The sequence below is a fragment of the Eptatretus burgeri genome, chromosome 2 (assembly GCF_056783735.1).
Source record: "Eptatretus burgeri isolate ZD-2024b chromosome 2, Ebu_testis_v1, whole genome shotgun sequence".
NCBI lineage: Eukaryota > Metazoa > Chordata > Myxini > Myxiniformes > Myxinidae > Eptatretus > Eptatretus burgeri.
In genome coordinates, this window is record NC_140962.1 from 149,712,158 (window position 1) to 149,734,877 (window position 22,720).

The following is a 22,720-nucleotide window of genomic DNA, read 5'->3' on the forward strand; positions in this document are numbered from 1 at the left end:
GAGGCAGTTGTCCTGAAACAACTTACCTTTGCCTCATGGAAGGCTAATCCAACTCAAGGCAATCTCAGTTCCTTCCACAAAGCTCGGAACAAGTGCGTGTCGACCCTCAGGAGAGCCAGAAAACAACATCTTTCGAACCTCATGTCTGAATTCTCAAACCTGCCTCTGACAAATCCTGGTGGCATCTCGTTAAGTCTGTTTCTGGTGTATGTTCCTCCTCCATCCCCTCCCTTCCCTCAAATGGCCGCACAGCTGATGCTGTATGTGAAAAGGCTGCATGCCTAAACTCCGTGTTTGCTTCTAAATCCTGTGTCCCAAACCCAACGGTTTCTGAACCCACCTCACCCAGTCAGACCCAACTGTCCCTGGACTCTGTATCGTTTTCTCCTGACATGGTGGAGAGCTTGCTGTCAACCCTCAAATCAGATTCTGCAACCAGTCCAGACGGCATTAGCCTACGTGTCCTAAAAACCTGCTCTTGCTCAACCTCTTTCTGTTCTATTCACCCTCTCATTTGCTCAAGGTCATCTGCCATCTGCTTGGAAATCAGATTATATCACCGCTCTGCATAAAAGGTGCAAAAACAGATCCCTGCAACTACAGACCAATCGACCTTCTCCCAATGAGCAAGGTCATGGAATCCATCATCTCTTCAGACATGAAATCCTTCCTCTTCTCCAATGCCTTGATTTCCAATCATCAAATTGGATTCAGACCAGATCACTCGACTCTGGATATGCTGCTTCTGCTCTCCCAACAATGGATGGAGATTCTCAATGCCAGACGTGAAATCATAGCCATCTCCCGAGACATATCACTTGTTTTCGATACTGTCTGGCACCCTGCCCTGCTCACCAAATTATCTTCCTGTGGTATCCAAGGCCTATTCCACTCAAGGCTTGCAGACTTCCTCTCCTGTCACAGCCATCAAGTGGCCCTAAATGGAGTTCTCTCATCCCCTCTTCCTGTCCAGGCTGGAGTTCCTCAAGGTAGCATTCTGGGCCCTGTTCTTTTCTGGTTTTCATCAATAACCACTCTGACTCTCTGGAAAATCCTCTTCATCTCTTTGCTGATGAATCCACACTCTGCCATACCATCTGTCATCCCTCCGATCGGCAAGCAGTGGCCTCTTCACTCTCTGCAGATCTGGATAAAATCACTCTCTCACTATGCTTCTCCAAAAGCACCATCTGGAACCCCCTCTCCCCCCCCCACCCCATCTACTTTCTCAAAACTCCTCTTGAAGAAGTTCTTTCAATCAAGCTTCTGGGTCTCACTATCTGCCATGATCTTTCCTTGGGAAAGCCACATTTCCAAGCTGGCCTCCAAAGCCAGTCGCCGACTGGGCGTCCTTCCTTGGCACACCTGGGCTCCTGACCACATACTTTCATCCACACCCTGATGGAGTACTGCTCTCCCCTCTGGGCTGGTGCTCCCACCTCTCACCTTTCTTGGCTTCCTTTTTTGGAAACCAAGGCATTTAAGATCATTGGCATCTCCTGCATTGAGGCTGAGTCTTTGGATCTCTCACTCTCTCACCGCAGGCAAGTCAGTCGTCTTTCTGTCTTCTACCATCTCTTCTCCGGCCTCACCCTCCTGCTCTGTCTGTGATATGTTCCCCTTTTTTCCGCAGGGCGCTCAAGGTCCGCCAGCAACCCCCTTCTGGTAAAACTACCAAAATCAAGGATCATTCGACTTTCATTCTTCACTTTCACTCTTTCATTCCTCTTTCTTCTTGCCTTTGGAACAAACTCCCTCACACTCTTCAATCCCACTCTTCCCTCCAGGTCTTCAAAACACCTGTTCACCACCATCTCTTATCTTTCCCCATCCAAAACTATGATCTTTTCCACCCCCGTTAATCCACGCCAAACCCACCTCCTTCAAATTCCCTGCTTTCCTTCCTGAAAGTCCCTTTCATGCAAGGATCTGAACATCCCTGTGGTGTCTATCTTCCCTCCACAGATCTACTCATGTCTCTGTTCCCCACTCTTGTCCTCTTGGCTCCTGCTCCCCTTGTTGGAGGGTCTGTGTGTTAGCTCTCATGTTGAGCCTCGACAGTGGAAACAAAAATTAAAAGAAGACCCTTCAGACCCCTTCGACCTCAACACCACTTCGATCCCTTACACCCTTCAGACAAATTGGACAGCGAAGTCCATTGACCATTTAAACCACTTGGACCATGTTATACCACAAATAAATAGAATATCACCAATATTACAAATACGTATGCAGAAAAGAAATGTTTGGATCATGATTGGTGGAAATCACGACAACAAAGCAAATCTGTGACGTCAATCTCTGCAACGATGTGTGGAGAGGCGAGCGTTGCGAGCCTATCCACGCTCGTGTGTGTGTGTGTGTGTGTGTGTGTGTGTGTGTGTGTGTGTGTGTGTGTGTGTGTGTGTGTGTGTGTGTATGTATGTATGTATGTATGTATATATGTATGTATATATGTATATATATATATATATATATATATATATATATATATATATATATATATATATATATATATATATATATATATATTGGGTGGTCGCTAGACTCCCGTGATTCTCAGGTTTTCCGTCTGTCTGCATGTATGTAATGGACAGCTCTGGAGGCCAGAGGAGTCAACCGATTTTGGTAAAACTTGACTGGGTTCATACCAGGATCGAGTTGTACGCTTTTGAGCACCGTTGCTATGGACGCCACCGTTGCCTAGCAACGGGACTTTGAAATTTTGAACCCCCCCCCCCAAAAAAAACCATCGAAAATCAAAAATCTGCTTCCGCGTTTTATGCGCACTATAATCAACCTCTTTGTCAAAAATTTTCAGCCCGATCCATCAAAAACTGTTATGTATGACTAGTATGGAATTATATGACTGTCTGCTTTTACCCCAACATTGGCGTTGGGATTCCCTAACGTAGGGAATCGTAGGAAATCGGAGGAAATTCCCTAACGTAGGAAATAACAACACCTCCACCAGACTGGCTTTTGAGGCAAGGTTGGAAATGTGACTTTCCCAGGAAAGGTCATGGCAGATAGTGAGACCCAGAAGCTTGAAAGAAAAGACTTCTTCCAGAGGATTGTTGAGAAAGTGGATGGGGGGGTTTTGTAAACGGTCCGTTCGAAGAGACATAGTGAGAGTGTGAGATTTGTCCGGATTGAAAGACATGTTCCACGTGTTGGACCAGTTTGTGATTTTATCCAGATCTGCAGTGAGCGAAGAAGCTGCCGCTTGCCGGTCTGAGGGATGACAGATGGTACGGCAGAGGGTGGAGTCGTCGGCAAAGAGAAATAGAGGATTTTCCAGAGAGTCCGAGAGATCATTGATGAAAACCAGAAAAAGAACAGGTCCCAGAACGCTACCTTGAGGAACTCCAGCCTGCACAGGAAGAGGGGATGAAAGAACTCCATTTAGGGCCACACGTTGACTGCGACAGGAGAGGAAGTCTGCGAGCCATGAGTGGAGATGGCCTTGAATACCATGGGAAGAGAGTTTGGTGAGTAGGGCAGGGTGCCAGACTGTGTCAAAAGCACGTGATATGTCCAGGGATACGGCTCGGATTTCCTGTCTGGCATTGAGGACCTCCATCCATTGATGGGAGAGCAGTAGCAGCATATCCAGGGTAGAGTGACCTGGTCTGAAACCAAATTGATGATTGGAAATCAAGCCATTGGAGAAGAGGAAGGATTTCATGTCTGAAGCGATGATGGATTCCATAACCTTGCTGATGATTGGGAGAAGGCTGATTGGTCTATAGTTACAGGGATCTGTTTTTGCACCTTTTTTATGCAAGGCAGTGATGTTAGCAGATTTCCAAGCAGATGGCAGATGACCTTGGGCAAATGAGAGGGTGAATAGAACAGAGAGAGGGTGAGCAAGAGCAGAAGAGCAGGCTTTGAGGACACGTGGGCTGATGCCGTCTGGACCGGTTGCAGAATCTGACTCGAGGTTTGAAAGCAAGCTCTCCACCTTGTCAGGAGAAAAGGATACAGAGTCCAGGGACAGTTTGGTGCGACTGGGTAAAGTGGGTAGAGATAGTGATGGGTTTAGGACAAGATTTAGCTGCAAACACCGAGTTTAGACATTCAGCTTTATCACGTGTGGAATCAGCAGTGCGGCCATTTGTGGTAAGGGAGGGGATGGAGGGGGAACATACACCAGAAACAGATTTGATTAAACGCCACCAGGATTTTGAGGAGGGAGAGAGGTTTGAGAGTTCAGACTTGAGATGAGAAAGATGTTGTTTTCTGGCTCTCCTGAGGGTAGATACACACTTGTTCCGAGCTTTGTGGAAAGAACTGAGATTGCCCTCGGTTGGGTTTGCTTTCCATGAGGCAAAGGCAAGTTGTTTCAGGACAACTGCCTCGCCACAAGCTTCAGTAAACCAAGGGCGGGAGGAAGGGTAAGACAACTGAACACGAGAGGGGATAAATCTGTGCATGAGGGAGAGCAAGTTTCTTTGAAAGAATTCCCAGGATGAGTTGATGTTTGAGAAAGTAGTGATAGGAGACCAGTCTGTAAGTTTGATGGCTGCTCGGAGACCCTGCCAGTCGGCTTGAGTGAAATGCCAGACTCGACGGCGGTGAGGTGGTTCTCTGATAACAGCCAGAGAGATGTCCACTTTAACAAGGACGTGGTCAGAAGAACCAATTGGAGCGAAGGAAGAGCAGCAGATATTGTCAGGGAAATTTGTCAAAATCAGATCCAGAAGAGATGGAGTACCATTGGTTGAGATCCGGGTCGGGAAGTTGACCGATTGAGTCAGTCCCAATGAGTCACAGAAAGCTTTTGCTGATGTCCCATGGCAGGTGAGAGAGGTACCCACACCTAGCCAACTGGCGTGATGACAATTGAAGTCACCACATAAGAGGAAGAGAGAGTTTGGATGAGAAGATAGAAGATGGTCCATGTTTTCGGAGAGTGAGGTGTAGATGGAGTCATCACTGTTCGGTGGACGGTACAGTACACATATAAACATGAGGTGGGAGTGGAGGGGAAGCCGAAGCCAGAGGTATTCCTGGGGGTGTGGGGGAGTGAGAGCAGTGCAGGGAGAGTGAGGAATAGATTCTTTGATGAAGAGAGCAACACCTCCACCAGGACGAGGCTCAGAATCGAACACAAATGATGAATGAACAGGTCAGGTCAAGTATGGGAGCATGTGCCAAAACAGCGCGTCGCTGCGTCCACTTTCCGCCGGTACTCCAGGGGCCTCCGTCTGGCCATCCCCCAGGGAGATGCCAGGCCCATCCCCATCTCCTTGAGATGCTGGTCAACCTGCTGCAACCACGAGGCACGTGGTCGGCCCACTGGCCTCCTCCACTCATGAGACTCCCTCGCTGAGAGAATCTGGTGAGCAGGATCAGCGTCAGGAAAACGAGCCACATGTCCATACAGCCGCAGCTGACGCTCACAGACTATGCAGGTAACAAATCTCATCCGAGTCTCTCTCAGCAACCGCTCGTTGGACACAAAATCCGACCAGCGAGAGCCAAGGATTCTCCGAAGAGACCTGGTACCAAAGGAATTAAGTCCCTGTCTCAGATCCTTTGTCGGGATCCAAGTCTCGCATCTATAGAGCAAGACTGGAAGGACCAAGGACCTGAAGACTCGGACTTTCGTCCTCCCGCACAGGTACCGGCAGCACCACACCCCATGATCCAGTGAATCCATGACTCCCCAGGCCCGACCCAGACGTCTATTGACCTCTGACTCGCAGCCAGCAGAGACATGAATATCACTGCCAAGGTAAGTGAATCTCTCCACGACCTCAACATCCTCACCACAAACAGACACAGACAGAACAGCAGCATCCAAGATGTCACCGAAAGCCTGGATCTTAGTTTTGACCCAAGAAATCCGTAATCCCAGCGGCTCCGACTCCTCATTCAGCACCTCGAGGGCCCCCAAAAGGACATCTAAAGTCTCCGCAAAGATGACTGCATCATCTGCAAAATCAAGGTCCGAGAACTTGACATTTCCAAACGATGCACCGAAGCTTGATCGCTCCGACATCCTCCCTAAAATCCAGTCCATACAAGTGCTGAAAAGTGTGGGGGCCAGTACACACCCCTGACGAACTCCAGTAACAACTGGAAATAAGTCAGAGATGGTACCACCACACTTCACAGCACTCTCAGTACCAGAGTAGAGTTCAGACATCAGATCGATCAGTTTTGTTGGCACCCCACGAAGTCCAAGAATCCTCCAGAGGACATCCCGATTCACTGAATCGAACGCTTTACAGAGATCAACATAGGGTGCAAGCAGCCCCTCCCGAAACTCTCATCTGCGTTTGGTGAGGACACGAAGAGCAAGGATACGGTCAATCGTTGACCTCTTTGGTGTAAAGCCTGACTGCTCTGGACGCTGGTGCTCAAGCAGATGGTGGCGAACCCTATCAAGAATTATCCGAGCAAAAACCTTTCCCGGCACTGAGAGCAGCGTCACCCCTCGGTAGTTGTTGCAGTCTTGGCGATCACCCTTCCCTTTCCAGAGAGGAACAACAAGGCCCCTCTTCCAATCAGTTGGGATGATGCCTGTGTTCCAGGCAGAGCAGAAAACTGCATGCAACGACACAAGTGCAGCATTTCCACCAGCCTTGAGAAGTTCAGCATGGATGCCACAGATCCCTGGAGCTTTGCCCCGTTTCAACTGGTTCATCGCAGCCCGTGTTTCCACAAGCAAAGGTGGACCACAGTTGATTCGAGGATCAGCAACAGGGATTGTAACACCCTTGGCGTCCAACTCGACAGCTGGGGGGTCAGCCCGTTACAACTGCTCAAAGTAACCGGCCCAGCGGGCCTTCACTTCAGACTCCTCTGTCAAGAGCCTACCACTCTCTGCTCTAACTGCAGTGCCCCGAGGGATGGTCTTGGATGAACGCAATGCGCGAATTCCCCTGTAAGCGGGACGACAATCACTTGTCCACAGTTGATGCTCTACCCCCTCACAGATTCCTCGCACATAGGCCTCCTTGTCCACCCTCAGTGCACGTACAGTTTTACGCCTCAGATCCCTGAACAGCTCAGCTCTGCCATTCAGCCTGGCCCTGCGACTCTGGTCAATGGTATCCAGTGTCCCTTGAGAGACAAAATTCTTCTTTGCCCTGCGGTGAGTTCCAAAACATCCACCGGCAACATCAATGATGGTGGTCTTGAAGGCACTCCATAACTCATCAGGACCCCCCAAAGCACCCAGACCCCCCAAGTGTCCAATCAGCCTGTTCACAAACTCCTCAGCTACTCTCTCATCCCTGAGCTTGCCAACATCCAGCCTAGGCTGGGATGGTACCATTCTCCAGGATTTAAGGTGCGGCTTTAGAGTTGCTACAACAAGCCTGTGGTCAGTATTGAGGAACTGAGCACTCCGGTGGACCCTGCATTTCTGCATCATCCTCCAACGACCGTCAATGAGGACATGGTCAATCTCCTTTGCCACACCGCCAGCGTTGGAATACCAAGTCCAGCGATGAGCTTGTGGGTGCTGAAACCATGAACCAGCCACCCTCAGTTCATGAGTTCTTGCAAAGTCAAGGAACTTAGTGCTATTCTGGTTCATAGTTCCTGACCCATGGGGACCAACACACACCTCATAACCGTCCCTATCAGTTCCAGTCGATGCATTGAAATCCCCCAAGACGAGAAGTGTATCTCGTCTGGGGCACTGATCAACCACAGACTCGAGCGTGGCGTAGAATGCATCCTTCACCGTGAGGTCACTCGCCTCAGTCGGAGAATAAACAGAGTCCAGGGAAATGACACTTAAGGAGTGACGAATCCTTAATCTCATAATACGCTCGTTGACTGGTGTTACCTCAATTATCATTGGGGTCAGCTTATTGGACACAGCTACAGCAACTCCTTGGGTATGGTAACCATCAGAGCGACCAGACCAATAGTAGGTGTAACCACCCACCATTATCTCGCCGCAATCCGGTCTCCTAACCTCAGAGAGAGCTGCAATCCCAATGTCCAAAGGCTTGAGCTCAGATGATAACAGAGACAGGTGATCATCCTCTCTTAGGGATAGGACATTCCAGGCACCCACCCAAAGGGACCGCCTCAGGTTAACCCAAGGAGACCGCCGTCTGGTGGATGACACCTCAGCACCACTCCGACACACTCTCCCGCAATCTGACCCAGGGATGTTACCCCGTGGTTTCCCTCCTATCATCAAAGATTGGGGGTCCCGAAGGCTTTGCCCCAATCCCGTCATCCGGTGAGCTGCCCTGCGAAGGGAAGCTGCACAGGAGGTACTCCCACGGAGTGGGTTTTGAGATTTGTTTGCAGTTTTGTGTTTTGCTGAATGAAGGGTTCTACGGTGGCCGGAGTGCAAATCCTGCCACCAACCTCCTAATAAAAAAGTAACCCAACTGCAGGAGGACGTCCGCAATACACAGTTGGGCACTAGATATGGATGGCCGTTGGCTCACAAGGAGCTCCTCCGCCCTTTGACAGGTTTTGTTTTTAATCCTGCTGGGTGTCCATATCCAAACACCCTCCTCACCAGAAAACCTGGTGGGGAGACGGTTTAGTCGCCGACAGCCCGACCATGGAACAGGTTAGTACAGTTTTACATGGTACCTGAAGCAGGTCACAGATCTAACCTGACCTGACTATATCTGTATATCTGTAATCTGTAAAAGTGTTTGGGGTGATTAGCACGTGTTGTGTGTTTACGGATGTTTGAGCTGGTGACTTAATGCTTGATACGTCGGGTGTAAATCGATGTCTTTTAATTGCATTGTCATTCGAATACGAGGCCTCTTGCAGCTGTTTGGACGTTCGGTTGTTCATTTGCCCGATCACCTTAGCCTCAGTGAACATGAATTGATGGTCTTGTCTGATACTGTGCATTGCGACCTGGGAGAGCGGATCCTTTCTCCGTACAGCTAACTGGTGTTCGTGTTGTTTGTCTTTTGTCTCTTCGAGGTGTCTCCAATGTAGTGGGCTGTGCAGTTGCTGCAATTTGTTTTATAAATGAAATGATTTGTCCTCCAGATTCAATCAGTCTTTTGGTTGCATGATCCTGCGTTTCATGGTAGCCTCAGGTCTATGTGCGATGCCGACTTCAAACGGGACTTGCAGGTGAGCAGTAGCTTCTGATATGTTGGTCACGTATGGATGGGCACTCCAGAACTTTGGTGTGGGTTCCATGATAACTTGAGAGCCAAAGAAGGTCCATAACTTGAGCTTTTGTCGTATATCTATTTCTAAACAACTATTGAGTTCAGCTCAACATCCCTCTTCCTGCTCTCTCTACTGTCCATTATTACCTCTCACCATATTTAACTCCAGGAAAGAGCTGATAATTACTTGTAAATAAAAGCTTTAAAAAATGAAAAATCAGTTATAGAGAGACAGCTTGGCAAAACAGCACAAAGTAGAATGGCACTCGGCAAAGGGCATACCAAATGGCATACAGTTCACGTTTTCTATCCCCCTGATGGGCTGGATCTGAACCAAAATCCAATCTGCTTGTTCTTGTCACCTATTCAACCCATCCACCTTGTTTTGTCATAACTCGTCCACAACTTTTGAGATTATAGTTATATATTTTGTTTTTGGTCCAATCAATCAATTTTAGAAATTAGGCCTGTGTTGACCTTTTGACCTTACAATTAATTGGTAGTTGAATTCAGCGACCTAACGTGAAAATGCTCTTCAAATTTTAAGTGAATCAGATGAAAATTGAGGATTTTAAAAAATTTGGCCTTTTGGCCTATTTTGACCTTTTGGCCTATGTTTACTTAATAATTAATAAGTGATTTAATTCATTGACCTGATCTGCAAATGCTCTTCAAATTACAAGTTAATTGGGTGAAAATTGAGGATTTTAGAAAATTTGGCCCAAATTGACCTTTTGGCCTATTTTGACCTTTTGGCCTACGTTTACCTCAAAATTAATAGGTGGTTGAATCTATCGACCTGATATGCAAATGTTTTTTTTTTAATTTCAAATCAATCGGATGAAAATTGACAATTTTAGAAACAATTAAAAAATTTGGCCTATTTTTCGTTGACCTTATGGCCTATGTTGACCGATGATTACCTCAAAAGTAATAGGTGGTTGAATTCACTGACCTGATCTGCAAATGCTGTTCAAATTTCAAGTCGATCAGATGAAATTTGAGGATTTTAGAAAATTTGGCTCAAATTGGCCTTTTAGTCTATGTAGACCTTTACGGTAGACCGAATTTTAAGAAACTTCAATGCGTGACCGTCGCAGGGTCAGTGACATTAATCTGTGAAAATTTCAGGAGTATTGATTGAACGGTTTGGGCTGGAGGCGAGTGGACACACAAACACACAAACACACAAACACACAAACAAAAACAAATGGAGGTGATCAACATACTTGTCCAAAATTTTTTTTTTTGCCAACAAGAGAGAAAGAGGCCATTTGCTTCAGATGTTGAAAATGCAAATCTGATCTTGATGAGGAAAGTTTCCAGCGCAACAGTCCCCTCATTAGCCACCCTCCCCCAACAACCCCCTGCCACACAGCAGGAGACTGGGTTTTGGTGTGTGTGTGTGTGTGTGTGTGTGTGTGTGTGTGTGTGTGTGTGTGTGTGTGTGTGTGTGTGTGTGTGTGTGTGTGTGTGTGTGTGTGTGTGTGTGTGTGTGTGTGTGTGTGTGTGTGTGTGTGTGTGTGTGTGTGGTCTCTCGAGTCCATATCTTGAGCTTTGGTCATCATATATGATGAACACTTCTTAATAATTTAGTTAAATATGAAAGGGCAAAGTCACAGTGAGGAAAAATAGTCATGATAAGCCCCCACCCTGATCAGTGTTCGGTAGCATATATACTGTATATATATATATATATATATATATATATATATATATATATATATATATATATATATGTGTGTATATATATATATATATATACTGAAACGCAAAAGAAACTTACCACCTTTCAAACCTTTAAATATCAACAATAACACTGCGTGTAGTAAATGTGTGAACTTATTTGTGGACAACAGTGTCCTCACTGTCAGACAAAAAGGTCACGGATGGTCACTTGAACCTTCAGTTGTCACTTCATAGCACAGCTGTTGAACAGCCGTTTTGACTGTCAGTGATTAGCCAAAGGGTACAGGATGATTTTAATGAGCTGCAAGTGATGTCTTGATATTGGCTTTAAAAAGGCCATTGCAAAATGGGCATTTCAATCAATGCTACCTCAAATCAATAATCAATAGTGGCTCAAAATGGGCCACGAGAACCTTTCAGCATGACAACGCTCGTCCCCATGCTACTCGCTTTACCACTGCATTTCTCCAAGGCAAGAACATCAACACCATGCAGTGGCCTGCACTCTCCCCTGACCTGAAACCCATAGAGCACCTGTGAGATGAGCTTGGGAGACGCGAAGTTGGCAGGGCCAGGACACGGGCAGAGCTGCTTTCAGACATTGAGGACTGAGTGGGACAGAATCCAGCAGAATCCATCCAAAAGACTGGTAGGCAGTATGCGCCGACGATGCACTGTGCCTGTATCCAAAACAATGGTGGCCACACGCTATTGAAAGGGGACTGACATTGCACCCTGTGCTGTTCTGTACTGTAGAACAAACTGATGAGATGGTGTATCTTGGTCAAAAACTTGACATGTCATCAATAAAATGCCAATGTTTCAATTAGCAATTGTTGGTTTGTTTTATTTTGAACTGTTACAATTTTTTACATTTCAAACAAGTGGTAAGTTTCTTTTGCATTTCAGTATATGTACATATGTCGGACGTGTCTGTATTTTGTTAAGAGCATGAATCGAAAACCATTCAGTGAAGGAAATTGAAGCTTTCCCACATGTTATATGACCATGTGATATAGTGGTCACTCTTTTGAGGTCAACACAGGCCAAAGGTAATCATTGGCCAATTTTCTAAATCCTCAATATTCATCTGATTGACTTGAAATTTGAACAGGATTTTCATAAAAATTACAATTATATGTCACATGGTTTGGCAGCCATGTTGTATCTAAGGGAAAATCTTTGGAGAGAAACCACTTAATTGATTAATGCAAAATGTAACTAATTGATCAACTACGAATGGAAAATATGCTTTGATAAAGATGTCATTGGTCACGTGGTCTGGCAGCCATATTGGATCAAAGAAAAAAAAAAAAACCTTAAAAAACAAGAGTTTGCTCACACCAAGTCCTTCTCAAGACTGTGTGCGGTATTTATTCCATGAATACCATGGAGTTGCTTTTTGGGTTTTTTTGTGCAACCTTTGAGATCGAACATAACAGGGGTTTACATTGAACATGGACAGATGTATATCCATCAATCGATTTGCTTTGAATGATATTTTCTATTTTCAATTTCCTCCTCCATGTGCATCAATTTTTAAAACCAATAAATTAAAATCCTTGAATGTTAATTTAGACTTGTTGGAAGTTGAAATCTCCCATTGGATTCCCAGACCACATAAGCTTTGTAGATAAGAGTGTCCACTTAACTTTATATTCAAACCCACTCCTGTAACCAGTGATCTGATCCTATCCAGACATAATCCATTGTACCTTTTGTTAGTTTCTATATTTTTATCTGAAAGTTTCTTCTTAATTCTTGAATAATTCCATCAATGATTCCTCCCAGCAATCAGGCAGAGATGCTGAGGAAATGTTGGAGGAGAAGCGAAGGAGGGTGTGCCAATTTGTGAATGAATCTGTGGATCTGATGAAGAGTCAAATCAACAAAAGGAAAATGGAGAAGCTTTCTCTTCTTGGGAAGCAGAGAGAGAAACTGGAGCAGCAGATGGAGTTACTACGTCAAGGAAAATCCACGATGCAAACAGCACTCCAGGAGCTGGAGGCCATTTCATTTCTACAGGTGTGTTTTATCAAAAACATATTACAAAAGTTATAATATTTAAAATATATGGTTAAGGGGGAGTCTGTCATCATTTATTTAAGTAAAATCCTTCATAATTTGAGGAACCGTTACATGTCGTGGTCAATAATGTAGGTACAGGGTACGTTACAATGCTTCAAAAAATTTTTATAAAATGGATCAGAAAGGTGAGTCAATGCATTTCCACGTTTGTTTAGGTCATGCATGAAGTGAGATTTTGGTTTTTAGCTCGCCTGTTCGAAGAACAGAGAGCTATAGCGATACCCCCGGCGTGAGCGTCAGCGTCAGCGTCAGCGTCAGCTTGAGCGTGAAAATGTTAAAGTTTTTGGTGCAAGTTATTTCCTTTCTCATGTTTTTATCTACCACACTATTTTTTACTGATTACAATATACAAATACATATATTGCTTAAAAATTATTTGGATCAGACTTCACTGCAATGCTTTATAAAAAATATTATTAGACTCGTCTTTTAAAAACGATAAATGTATAAAGAGGCGAGCATTGGGTGGCTTTGACACCAACTCTCTGGTTATCAAACTGATGGTTTGGGATGAGAGTGAGTTTGTATCATGGGGTCTAAAGCAAAGATGCAGCACAACTACCAGGACACTGTTAAGAGTTTCCATTTGTTCCATTCAAGGATATTATCCAAGGGATGCTCATGGAGACCTCCCAGTATCATGATAGCATGGCTTTCTTCAAGTGCTGGATCATCTTTAATATTTTGGTTTATCCAGTGCCAAAGTGACCTGTGTGTAACACCTGGAGAATATTAATATGAATGATGTTCAACCAACTACTTCACATACTCTGTACCTGAATGATTCAGTGTTATTCATGTGAATACTGTTTGGTATAGAGATTTATCTAATGAGGTGTTTTCACCAAAGGGAAGTGCAGCACTGCTTGAAAAATGAAATTCAAATTTATCCTTTTCTAAACATTTAAAATGCCTTCCTTTATTACCCCATGCATGTGAAGCGAAAAGTGCGGTGAAGCATTTTGTTCCTTTCTGTCTTGTCAGTTTATGATCGAGGAACAGCTTAGTTAAATTGAATGTTGTGTTTTGAACACAAGAAGGATGGATGAAAAGTTTGCTGTTTCACTGAACTTTGGCCCTGAATTCATCCTAATTGTGCATGTGCAGAGAGAAGTGAGAGAATATTTTTGCTCTGTCTGCCTGGCAGTCAAACAAAATTGAAAATAATTCCAAACAGGAAACTTACTGTTTTTATAGACGTCAAAAGGAAACAAATAACTTGTCTAACGTGTTAGATACCGTGGTGTAAGAGACATTAGGTAAAATGGTGGTAAAACCTAGAATTTATTTATTTCTACATCTTGAAACCTTTATTTTAATTGACTTTTATACTTGACCACTGTAGAACACAAATCACCTTCATAATACTTCCAAGAACCACGCTATACATTGATATATATTGTCGCGGATTCGGGGTTCGATGCTCGCCACGAGAGGACGCACTCTGGTCCCTCCTGAATGCCTAGTTCTTGAGGCCAACGAGCACAGGTAACTTCACGCGCCTACGGGTTGCTGAGCAACCATGAACGCTGATTGGTACTGCCAATCCTGTCAAAGTTACACCACTTCACGTGATACCTTACCTGTGGACGGCTGCACTAACATGGGTTGCGTTCTCTCAGCGCACACCCGGATTACTGCCGAGCGATACAGTAAGTCTGTGCTGGCTAACGAGCAAATCAAGTGGGGTGGAACTTCCCGACTCACACTAGCATGTGGACTTTGTTCAATCAATGGAGGAAAAGATGTGACAAGTTGGGCACATTTATAACACAACCAATTTATTACAATGAATAAAGCAACCAGCAGGCAAATATTGACAAAGACACGAGGACACAGAGCAGATTTATTCCGAGAGAAAGAACTTCAACAATCTTTACACTATACAAGACAGGCGCCATCAGAAACACAGCCCGAGGAAAGGTAGAAAGCAAGAGAGAGAAAGAAAATATGAGGTGTTGACAAACTCCATGATACTTGGCACAGCCGACAGGCCCACGCTTCCCAGTCGTTTCGGAGGAGAGGATGCATGCATGGGTGAAGGAGAGGTCGTGTGTGCAAAGGAAGGTGAAATAAAATAGATAAAAATAGAAATAGAGACCTGCCGAAAAGCCCTCGAAATGCATTTTTTCCCATAAACCCACTGGACTTGAGGGAATGAGTATCTAAAACGAATACTAATGAAAGAAATGCCTCTGGATCGCTGTATGTTGTATGCCATAGCCAAGGAGGAGTGCCGGCCGCAGAACCTAACAATATGAGAGGGTGTGGCATGTGAGAGGGTGCAGGTTCAGGGGTGAAGAAGAATCCACCATATGGTGATGCACGATGCTGGTTGATGGTGTGTTCTTTGGTGCTCAGTAAAACCTCCATCTCCTAAACTGTGACTCAACATCGTCTTATTACAGTGTATAAGGGTGATGAATAAGACTGCTCCAGACATGCTAAACTTCTGGATTTTATTTTTTGATGATCTTTAAATCGTGATTTTATTAAAATTGAAGTATGTAACTGAACACTGTGGAGGGTGTCATGTTCGGTGATCTCTCTCGTATTTAATAAATCAAAAGAAACATTCATTCATTCATTTATTCATTCAAATACCTTGATCTCATCCTTTGTTTTCTTCCATTTCAGGGTTCCAAGGACCTGTTAAAAAGGTTGGACTATATTGATGTTAATCAACACATTATCAGCACATCCTGATGTTTTTAACCCAATCATGCTTGAAACATTTGAAGATATTTATAATCCTCACCTTGTCAAACTGTTTACACTTCACAAAAAAACATTCTCAAAAACGCCAAACTTGTCGTCTCCATGGTGTTTTTATGTCCCACTTTATGTGAGTGTACCTGGAATCGTCACTGCAGCTTGAAGGAAAGAAAGGTTATTCCAATCTTCCCGTTTAAACCCACTCACTATTTATATATTTATTTAAGATGGAGATTATCCATAAAAGATCTTCCGCTTCTGGCTTCTCACAAGGCAGACGAGGCCGACTTCGCTCCTTCGATGATAAAAGTTTCCCCCCAGATTAGTTCTGTTGTTTTTTTATTTGCTTCATGTTGTGTTAATTTCTGTTCTTATGAGTCCTGAATATGTTCATATATTTGTTGTTTTGTTGGTGTACAGTCAAGGCTCATGGAGGAGTGAGAACAGAACTGACCCAGTATGAAAAATAACAAAAAACAGAATAAAGAGAGGGGAACGTCAACAGCAGGAATGAGGGAACGGACACAGAGACGGACACAGACACATGGAAAAATGATGGTGATGGGTGGACACAGGGGGTGAACAAGATGTTACTTATTCAAGTTACTCATTTGTCGTCATGTATATGTTTGGTGTTGGCTCAATGGTTAGGGTGGCATGCTTTGGATCCTATGATCCCGAGTTGAAATCCCGCTCAGCTGTTGAATTCATACCAGGTGGGGTTAACTCGGCCTGTCATCCTTCCGAGGTCAGTAAAATGAGTGCCAGTATGCTTGTATACGAGATCGGAGTGGCGACCAGTCCAGGATTGTGCCCAGTAGCCAAGGAGACTGCTTCAGCAGCACCAACGCTCTGCACAGAGTATGGTCCCAATCTCCTCCTCCTTGTCATTTGTCATCATGTCCTTGACTCTTCTCCTCCCTTGATTTCCTTCCCCATTTCTGATCTACAAATGAACAGTTTTGGGTTGACTGAGGGAGGAGGGTCATTATAAATGCCATTTGTATTTTTAGTGGGACACAAACTTCATGAAGCTCCTTTAAATCTTGACAAACGCTGTTTTGTTCATTGTTTTTTATGACACATGGTCTGCTTTCTTTCTCCAGATCTCAAATCACAATCTTTGTTTCCTTCTCACTTTCTTCTCTGTATAACTTCTTCACATTCCCTCTTCTGATTGAATCGTTTCTCAAGCAGCCATACCCCTCACTTTTTCAGTCCTCACCCCTCATCTCCTCACCCCTCATCTCCTCAGCCCTCATCTCCTCATTCCTCATCTCCTCAATCCTCATCCCACCACATTTTGTTCCCTCCTTTGTAATCCTCATTTGAGTTTGTCTTGTTTTGTTCATTCCTTTCTCTCTCCTTATTTTCGTTCTCTCCCATCCTCCTCACCTTAAAGCCATTTATTTCTGCATTGTTGAGATCTCTTTTGTTCATTGATACAGTCTCGAAGTCTCATTGTTCATTGTTCGAAGTCTCAAACATCCTTGAATATTCTGTTCTGCTCGTTTCTCTTGTTCCACGTGGTCCAATTGCTTCTTCTCTCCATGTCCATCTGTGTGTGCTCTCTGCTCACCTTCTTTCTCAACTCATCTTTCTCCAACTCCAACTCCTCGTTTTTATTCCTCATATTCCCTTCTAAAGCATTTCAAAAAAGTTCATGGAACACCTTATCCCACGCTGTCTTGATAAAAAGGATATGGAAGGGTCTTTTCAACCCTTGGTTTGCGTTTCCGAGCAAAACCTATATTTCTTTCGAGCTGCGAATTTTGTTCCCTTTCTTCTGTCTATCTCCTGGCAGGAAGTCGAGTCCAGGGCCAACTGACTCCCGTGTCTGTTGCTTGCCTCGTGCACTTTATCGCATCTTTCAATCATGTCATTCATTTATTCTTTCTCCAAAGCACACCTCATTCTCTTCAACCCTCACTTACACCCTCTTTCCATACTGTCCATAGTTTTTGTCTGCCTGCTCCCTTTGTACTCATTGATTGAGCTCCTCCAGAATCTCGACTTTTGAATAAAAATACAAAAAATGCACTCAATTTATTTTACACTTGCAAATACCACCCATCACTTCACTGACGGGAACACTGACTTGATGGGGGAGGCAACGAGGGGGGGGTGATAGAGGAGGGAGGGGAAAGAGAGGGGAGGGGGAGCGAGAAGGGCAGTAGAGTGAGGAAGTGGTGGGGGGGGTGGAGGAAAGGGAAGGCAGACGTGCGGTGGAGCAACAATTAAAATTCATAGTATAGTGTCTCATCAAAATGATTCTGAATGGAATAACAGTGAAGATGGAAACAAAATAATGTTTGAAATCCATTTTATATCGGTCAAACTATAAATACCACCCAGAGACAAACACCTCTCGGACACGTCCGAAGACAAATTCCCGTGGACATAAACACCACCCAGACACAAACTCTCATCCGCACATGTCTTGAGACAAACCCCAGCTGGACATAACCACCATCCAGACACATTCGAAGAAATGCATCTGAGACAAACTCTTGTCCAGACAAAAACACCGCCCTGATACATTCGGAGACAGCAATGCCCGGACATAAATACCACCTGGATGCATCCGGAGCCAAGCTGTCCTGAGACAAACACTGCCCGGACGCATCCAGACATAAACACTGCCCGGACACGTTCGGAGCCAAGCTGTCCAGAGACAAACTCCCATCCGGACATAAACACCGCCAGAACACAAACTCTCCTCTGGACATAAACACTGCCTGGACACGTGCGGAGACAAACTACCATCCGGAGATGAATACCACCTCGAGACAAACCCTGCCTGGAAATAACCACCGTCCAGACATGATGAACATCTGGAGAGATAGATATATATATATATATATATATATATATATATATATATATATATATATATATTATATATATATATATATATATATATATATATATATATATATATATATATAAGAGAATATGTCATGCTTTGTGAAACACACACACACACACACACACACACACACACACACACACACACACACACACACACACACACACACACACATTGCTTTTTATTAGTGTCGATTTTTAATTATTTACCACTCACTCTTTTATAGATAACTTGTTTTGGGATGTAAAAAATGTATGATTGTAACAATATTCTCTCCTTCAAAAAATTGTTTAACTGATGTTTGTCCTTTTTATTCCAAGGCTCGAGACTATGTCAAACTTTAAATCTGTGAAGACCACACCGCTCACTGTTCTGGACTTCTCGAAAGAGGAGAAGAATTTGGACGTGCTCATCAAGCTCAATAAGAACTTCCTGGAGAAGATACAGAGTAAGTGACACAAACTGGGCATTTCATCAAGAAAACAAGAAGGGAACACAAAACGTGACACAAATATGGAAGGAAAATGGGAAGAGAAAAGTCGAGAAAAGGAACAAATAGCAATGTTTTTTTTTCCTTTTGTATACCAAATCATGGCTCAGGAAGAGTGATGTCACAGAGGGCAAAAAGCCAACATGGTTTTGGTGGGGCAACACGTGTACACAGCAGTTCGATGCAACAAGCTGGGTAACCATCGAACAGGAAAAAATAACTTAAGATGGGAGGGCAGGAAATATCCTCACCTGAAACCACAAGGCTTCAGTGAGGTGGGGTTCTAAGGGCAGAAATATTTGCAGGTAGTGATGGGTGGTGACACGATATGCTGGTACAACATGTACTAAAAGTCCCTGGATGAAAAATTTGGATTGAATCATCTTCGGAAAGCAGTTCCACAAATCGAATAAAGGAGTGGATATTTGCAGAAAGTCGAGTTATTGGGAGTTTGACCAGAAGGGTTACTGTAAGAACGGGTCATCCTCGATAATCTTTGGATGGTCAGAGGTCGAAGAGAGCAGAGAAAGGGATCAATACTGGAGGAAATGGGAAATAACAGAAAGTCTACCAACCTATGCAAAGTGAGAACAGCAGGTCTTGTGCTTTATTCTTGTCATGCGAGATGACAATAATATTGATGGTTTTAGATTCGAACTATTCCAGGAGAGACAGATGTGTTGTTGAGGTGCAAGGCCATTGGACAGACCATTAATCTGATGTGCTATGGACAAAGCCTTTGAGGTTGTGAATAGTTGTAGTTACCCCACGCATGCAAAGCAAAAAGTGGGGTGAAGGAATTTTTAATTTCCATCCATCTGTCTGTCAATTCCGCTTATTATCATCAGTTTATGATCGAGTAACAACTGAATTAAATTGAATGCTCTATTTTGAACACTAATCAGAACAAGTATGGGAAGACAAGTCTTTCGTTTGACCGTACTTTGGCTCTGAATTCGTCCTGATCACACATGTGCAGAGAGGAGTGAGATATTTTTTTTACTCTGTCTGCCTTCCTGGTACTCAAACAAAATTGAAAATCAATGTAATTGGGAAACTTCGTGTTTTTTTAAGGACATAAATTGCTCAAACAACAGACCCGAAGATCGAATGTGACGTGTTAGATTGAGTGATGTAATAGACAATGGGTAAAATGGTGGTAAAACCCAGATTTAATTCATTAGTTAATTTGTTGGGTAGTCGATCTCGTCTACCCTTATTATCAGTATTTCCGTCGATATGTTTGTCTGTCTGTCTGTCTGTCTGTATGTATGTCTGTTCGGTTCAGTGCTCCGTTAATACAATGGCGATTTCGATGAAACTTGGTTGGTAGGTTCATACCATGACTTAGTTGTGTGCAAATAAGAACCGTTGCTATGGACCCATCTGTTGCCTAGCAACGGACCTTTGAAATTAAAAAAAAAAATCTCAAATTTATTTTTTCAAAAATCGGGCCACAAGCGACTGTGGGCAGTACATTCAGCCATATTGTATAAAATTCCCAGCCGGATCCTATGAAGATTTTCGGAGAAGATCGACTTTGAATGAACCCTGGTCGAAAACAAAAAAACGAAGTTCGTAATATCTCTGAGACTATGAGTCAGGTATACATGAAACTGGTATGGTAGGTTCATGGTATGTCCTAGTTATGTGTGAGAAAGAACCGTTGCTACGGACGCTTTTGTTGGCTAGTAACGGCTGAAAAACGACTAAATTCGACTTGATCGACAACCCATGTCCGCCTTCCGGCTTGTTCATTTATATTTTTATTCAATGTCGAGGCTCGTATAAGAGCTAACACACAGAAACTATAACAAGTAGAGCAGGAGACGAGAGGAACGGGAGAGGGAAGCACAAAACAGTGGGGAACAGAGACATGAGAAGATCTGTGGAAGGGAATGGAATGGGGGTGAGGTACACAGGGTAAACAAGATTGTACTACAGGGAATTTCAGGAAGGAAAGCAGGGAATTTGAAGGAGGTGGGTTTGGGATGGATTCACGGGGGTTTACCAGAAGGTGGTTGCTGGCAGACCATCAGCGCCCTGCAGAAACATGGATGGGACAGATAGCAGACAGAGTGGGGTGGGGGGGGGATGGGGCGGGGTGAGGCCGCCACTTTTTTATTATCTGACATCTGACACACTATTAAATTATCTTTAAACTATTAAATGACACACATCTATTAAATTATCTGACACACTTTTTACAGCACGTGCGCTGTTTACAATTGCACCGCGTTTGAAATGTCCCAGGTGTCGTCCCCCCCACGTGCCTCAACTGAGCTAATGACGGCCGTCCGGTCAATGGCAGTGCGTAACCGAGACGGAAATGGCGACAATTGACGGAAATACCCGAGTATTTCAATGGAAATTTGTGAAAATAATGTGTTATATATGTGAAAACCATTGAATTTATTGCTTGATGGAAAAAAACCAAGAAACACTCCCCTCTCATGTACGAACGAACGAACGACGTCATTTCCGCCCACCATTACATTTCACGCTGAACGCTGAAAGCTAAGTTCTTCTTATGCCATCATTCTCTTTAATATTAGCCATAAACAAGTGTTTCGTCATGCATTTGTAGTTGAAATTTACTTACAATTATGGCAGATATTGGTGGCAAACTGATAAGTGTTTCTTTCAATAACATTAGTGTACTCATTTGCTTCACCACACACGCTCTATTGAAGGATTTCACTTGTTTTCCTGACGCTGATCCTGCTCACCAGATTCTCTCAGTGAGGGAGTCTCGTGAGTGGAGGAGGCCAATGGGCTGACCACGTGCCTCGTGGTTGCAGCAGGTTGATTAGTGTCTCAAGGAGATGGGGATGGGCCAGACATCTGCCTGTGGGATGGCCAGACGGAGGTCCCTGGAGAACCGGCGGAAAGTGTACGCAGCGACGCGCTGCTCTGGCGCATGCTCCCATTTCTGACCTGACCTGACCTGACACACACACACACACACACACACACACACACACACACACACACACACACACACACACACACACACACACACACACACACACAAACACACACACACACACACACACACACACACACACACACACACTCCAACACACACACATATACAAACGCACATAGATGAACACACAAACACATCTGTTATTTCCTGGTAACTACTAACAAAAGCTATTTTATTCGAAGGTATAACCTCAACTTATAACTTATAAAAATTGACTGATTTCCGACCTGCCCGGATCATCAGCTGGCACCGTTTTTCATCGAGGTTTCTATCCTTTCAGTCCAGAACATCTCCAAATGGCGGATCCACAAACCCGGTCGCAGGTCCACATCAGTAGATTACTCAACATCAGTGGACCCACAACCTCAAGGTTGTGTCTCGTCAGTCAACACAGCAATGCAATGTCCTTATTCATACTTATTTAATCATTACTTCTATTTAAAGTGTTACCACATATGAGTAACTTTAATCATACACAACTTTATCTGAGAATATATAAAGTGATAAACACTTTACCTTGCAGGCATGTCCATAACACAGCACCTCCGTCTTGCTATCGACTCAAACTGTCATTAAAAACCCATGTTAACATGCTGCATTGCGTATCCGAGCAACCACCAAGCACCATTGAGAGATGGGGCCAAAATCGACATATAGCACGATATTTCAAAAAGTTGTGGATGAATTATGACAAAAGTTGGTGGAAGAGTTTGTTCGGTGATGAGAACAACCGATAAGATTTTGGTTCAGGTCCGGAT

General features: G+C 44.1%; 1 protein-coding gene and 1 pseudogene across 2 annotated transcripts in view; one reads left to right on the forward strand and one right to left on the reverse strand.

Moving 5' to 3' along the window:
* Nucleotides 1–22,720, reverse strand: part of LOC147033509 (E3 ubiquitin-protein ligase TRIM7-like) — a 1,095,521-nt gene that overhangs the window by 1,014,738 nt on the left and 58,063 nt on the right. The window lies entirely within an intron of this gene.
* Nucleotides 1–22,720, forward strand: part of LOC147033529 (zinc-binding protein A33-like) — a 276,088-nt pseudogene that overhangs the window by 97,153 nt on the left and 156,215 nt on the right. The window contains exons 4-5 of the transcript XR_015051391.1: nt 11,341–11,460; nt 12,603–12,836. The product of XR_015051391.1 is annotated as a zinc-binding protein A33-like (transcript). The remainder of the gene's footprint in view (nt 1–11,340; nt 11,461–12,602; nt 12,837–22,720) is intronic.